General features: G+C 52.5%; 1 pseudogene; it reads left to right on the forward strand.

Moving 5' to 3' along the window:
* The first annotated feature begins 1,085 nt into the window (after positions 1–1,085).
* Positions 1,086–4,222, forward strand: LOC109554939 (transcription factor SPT20 homolog pseudogene; annotated as a pseudogene).
* Positions 4,223–5,127: the final 905 nt, after the last annotated feature.

A 5,127-nucleotide genomic window follows, 5' to 3' on the forward strand; every position in this document is an offset into this window, starting at 1 on the left:
GGCGGATTTCAAGGCAACAATATTAATAGAAAACAATGGCCCATAAAGTGTCTAGGACTCAGTCATATCCTTCTAAACCATTCCTAGAACTGTAGCTATGGTCTACAGTTAGAGTAATCATTTAAACTGTACTGCCAGCACCAGGAACAATAGTTCTCAACCCTATTAGACACAAACCACCTTTTAAAACAGTTTAATTCTGAACTGCAATTGCCAGACAATATAACTTACCTACCACACACTAAAAGCCCTTTCTGAAATAGCTAGGGAAATAAAAGGGAAGCACTTATGTAAAAGAATGTCATGTTATCGTGCATATCTCTATGAAAAGCATCAGGCAGGAGATCATGGGAAGAGTCATTGAAGAATTCTGATGCTTGCACCAAATACAGCAAGTGTCCCTGGAGTCAAGAGGTACGAACTGGGTGTGTTAAACTGAAGATGGACACCAGGAGCAGTCCTGCCCTTGGGAACAAATGACTCCCAAAACAGTGGGTAATTTTTGGTGACATGATCGCCAAAGAAAGAAACGACCACTTTTCATGACCTTCCCAGCAACTGATTACCATGAAAATTGGTGTGTATTAAAGCCATACAAAAAAATGATGGATTTTTACGTTTACCGCTTGTAGTTTGGGATGTTTGCTTTCAAGGTTTTATGAAGAGGGCCTGTCGCTGCCCAGCAGTTGGCACAAGTGCAGTTTCAGACCTGGAAGTGTGGGCTGCAGGCCGGACGTCCGGGAGGTGATTGAATGATGAGACCGGAATCTGCGACCTGCGCATGCGCACCTAGGGGGCGCTGTGCTGGGGGTGGGAGCATGGGGAACCGATTCCATCTACTTCCGGCCCATCTGCAGGAGCGCGAGGCTAGACCAGCGCTGGATTTCCCCAAATCGCAGGTATTTTGCACTCTGCTTCTTGGGGGGCGGGGGGTGGGTTTCTTGGTGTTCATTTGGAGGTACGCTGCTTACTCCACAGTGGAGTGGCTGCGTTTGCAAGACTGCACATCGATACTTCAGATAAGAGTTTTCGCCCGGTTCATCGCCAACTTCCATGTTCTCTTCTTACAAGGTCCCCATCTTGTACGATAATGCAACAAGCTGTAGAGCAAGGTTTGGATCTTGCAGAGTATGTCATTGCAACTGCCCAGCAGAGACCGCCGAAAAGGAAATACTCGACGAGCGGAGAGACGTCTCTCCAGGAAAAACTGTATGACATTTATGTTGAAGAATGTGAAGAAGAGCCTGAGGTTACGGAGGAATTAAGAAGCAACGTGAACCTGTTAGAGAAGCTTCTTAGGAGAGAGTCGTTGCCCTGTTTGGTGATCAACCTGTACCCAGGAAAGCAAGGCTATTCCTTGATGCTCAAGGGGGAAAATGGATCATTTTCAGAGAGCATTCGGTTGCCTTATGAAGAACGGGAATTTCTCGAATATTTGGATGCTGAAGAATTACCTCCTGTTTTGTTGAATTTCCTGGAAAAGTCTGCGGTTAACGTTTTTCATCAGGGGTGTGTCATAGCAGAGATACGGGACTACAGGCAGTCCGGTGCCGGGGAACCTCCACGTTACCAAAGCAGGCATATTCTCTTACGTCCCACCATGCAGACGTTAGTCTGTGATGTAGAGGCCATAGCCAGTGATCACCAGAACTGGACCCAGGAGGATAAACTTTTGCTTGAGAGCCAACTGATCTTAGCTACAGCAGAACCACTGTGTCTAGACCCTTCTGTATCAGTAGCCTGCACTGAAAACAGACTGCTCTATAACAAACAAAAGCTGAACACTCTTGCCATGAAAAGGAGCCTCAAGAGGTTTTCTGTGCCCGCTTTGAATCAGCAACAGGAGCTATCCCATTGTCCACCTCCTCCTGAGCCAAGAATCATGACTTCTTGCAAAAAAATAAGAGAAAGTAAAACAAATGAACTGTATGACCTCAAAATTTCTAAAGCAGGCGATTGTGCAGATACGTGGATACAGAGACCCTGTAACTTGGCTGTCCCAGCTCAAGTGGATGTGCAGAAATATGCTACAGGGAAGAAGCCTGTCAGATATGAGGAGTCACAACCAACCCAGAAGGTACTAGGTGATTCTGCAGTTGGATGTGAGGCTGCCTACCAATCCCAGGCAACAAGGTTGACCGTCAGGCAGCCAACTGATAATTCACTTGCCACTGGAAATGGGTCTGAGAACGAAGCCACAAGGGAGAGAGAGCCGTGTCTGCCCCAGCCCTCCACAGATGACCAGTTCAAGAGTTTCCTGCCCAGGCCACAGACTGATGCTGGGAGAGTGGGCAGTCGATCCAAGCAACTGGTCCAGAAGAGCGCCCAGTGTCCAGTGCAGATGTCACCCAGCTCCAGTGGCTCAGCCCATCTCAGGCAGCCTTCTCCAGGGACACGGTCAGCACAGCCTAGGGCTGCATCCATCCGGTCCTCAGTGCCAGACCGGGGAGCCAGACCTCCACCCCCACTCAAGAGACGTCCCTGGAGCCTAGAGAAGAGCTCCTGCAGTGACAGCTTTACCTCACAGCAGGCGGGCAGCTCTCAGGCCCATCCATCTGCTGGCCCTGCTCCTCAGCCACCCAGTCTTTCCCAGAGATCATCTGTGCAGCTGAACAGAAGTATCTTGCTTCCTGCAGCCGCCCCGTCCACCGTAGTCATGTTACAAAGAATCCCGGATGTCCAGGTCACGACCATCTCCCCTGGCCTGAAGGAGATCAGACTAGTGGGCCCCTTTTGCTGTAGCCAGGCCTCAGGGAGAGGGTGTGCCCCTAGGGCCCCTGCTCCTGTGGGGATCCAGCCGGGCCAGCAGCCCGCAGCTCAGCCATTGAACCTGCAGCCCGCAGCACCACTGGGGCTTCCTCCACCTGCTTCTCTTCCTTCTCCTACTCCCAGAACGGTGCAGGTGTTTTTGAAGAAAGCTTCTGGCCTGAAGCAGTATACTGTGATGCAGCTCCCCCAGGGGTTGGTGGTCTGGAGCAACCAGCATGGGGTCCTGCAGTCGCGCTTCTACCAGGTACTTACCCAGCAGCTCTCGCCACAGCCCTGCCCTGTGAGTCATCGGCAGCCAGCGGAACAGCCTTCAGGTACACAGGGTCCAGGAGCACAGGTTCTAGGGGCACAGGCCTCAGGGCCACAGACCCCACAGGTACAGACCTCAGGGGCACAGACCCCACGGGAACAGGCCTCAGGGCCACAGATCTCAAGGGCACAACCCCCACGGGCACAGGCATCAGGGCCACAGATCTCAAGGGCACAACCCCCACGGGCACAGGCATCAGGGCCACGGATCCCAGGGGCACAACCCCCACGGGCACAGGCCTCAGGGCCACGGATCCCAGGGGCACAACCCCCATGGGCACAGGCCTCAGGGCCACAGACCTCAGGGGCACAACCCCCACGGGCACAGGCCTCAGGGCCACAGATCTCAAGGGCACAACCCCCACGGGCACAGGCCTCAGGGCCACAGATCCCAGGGGCACAACCCCCACGGGCACAGGCCTCAGGGCCACAGATCCCAGGGGCACAACCCCCATGGGCACAGGCCTCAGGGCCACAGATCTCAGGGCTACAACCCCCACAGGCACAGGCCTCAGGGCCACAGATCTCAGGGCTACAAACCCCATGGGCACAGGCCTCAGGGCCACAGATCTCAGGGCTACAAACCCCATGGGCACAGGCCTCAGGGCCACAGATCTCAGGGCTACAAACCCCATGGGCACAGGCCTCAGGGCCACAGATCCCAGGGCCACAGACCCCACGGGCACAGGCATCAGGGCCACAGATCCCAGGGGCACAGACCCCACAGGTACAGGCCTCAGGGCCACAGCCTCCAGGGGCACAACCCGCACGGGCACAGGCCTCAGGGCCACAGTGTCTGGGTTTACAGCTTCTAGGGGCACAGGGCATTGCCCGGCCCAATGTCACTGTCCACACCCAGCCAACAACGGTCCTTCACCTCCAACAGCAGCAGGACTTTCTGCAGCCCCGGGTGCCTGGGTTGTCTCCACCAGGCTCCAGCCAGAGCCACCCTACACTGAGGATCTTGCATCACAGGATCCAGACCTTGGCGGCCCCGCGCCAGCCGATTTACTGGAGGGTGGTGCGGTGCCCAGAGGCTGCAGCCCCAACAGCCCCCACCGCGCCACCCCCTCAGGACCCCAATCCAGGCAGCCAGACTGCAGGGACCCTGGAGGGAGGCCCCCCAGCCACCCCCAAGCCCTGAGGACTGCCTGGTTTTCTCTCTTAAAAAAAAAAAAATCTAAGAGCAGCCACTAAATGAATCCTGAGTGCCAACCTCATTTGGGTTGTTTTTTTTAATGTGTCACTATTTTACATTCTTGGATGTGCAGACCTTCCACAGAGGCACAATTTTTACATACAAGCCCCGAAGGTCTTTAATAAACTGGGATTATTTCACTTAAGCCATGGCTTTGGTGGTGGTTGTGCACAGTTATTTTTTTTGTGATGTTCTCAAGTGTATCCAGACCCAAACTAGGGTCAGTTTAAATTCCTGAAGCCTTGTTATTTCTCTCAGGCAATAAAACTGTAATACCAAGAAAGTAAAAATTAGTATTAACAAGATGATTTTTAAAATTTTAGATGAGTTACTAACACATGAACTATGGCATCTTCACCATTTCACGTGTCCAGCTCACTGGTATTTGGTAGACTCACCTTGTCGTACAACACATCTCTAGGATAACTTGTGCTTGCGCAAGTGAAACTCTCTCCCCGTGGAGCACCAACTCCTCGGGTTCCGTCTCCCCCAGCCCCCGCCCCCACCCTCTACTTTCTGGGTCTCTGAGTCTGGCTGTGGTAGATTCTTCCTAGACGTGGGGTCCTGCAGTTGTCATCTTCAGTGAGGGGCTAATTTTACTGAGCATCCTGACTTCAAGGTCCATCCCTGTTAGCACGCCACGGGAAGGTCGTGGCTTTTTACAAAGGGTTTCACTGTATGTAATCTACAGTGAAGTGGTCTATGAAATATTAGAAACATCCTTCAGAAGAGAATGCACTTCCATATTAATTTAAGTTTTTGCACAGTGTATGAAATGCAATTTTTAGACATTTTGGGTGAGAAAAAGCTAAACATACCAAAAATTGATCTTATCACCTTACAGACCCTGG

This window comes from Bos indicus, chromosome X, assembly GCF_029378745.1.
Source record: "Bos indicus isolate NIAB-ARS_2022 breed Sahiwal x Tharparkar chromosome X, NIAB-ARS_B.indTharparkar_mat_pri_1.0, whole genome shotgun sequence".
Taxonomy (NCBI): domain Eukaryota; kingdom Metazoa; phylum Chordata; class Mammalia; order Artiodactyla; family Bovidae; genus Bos; species Bos indicus.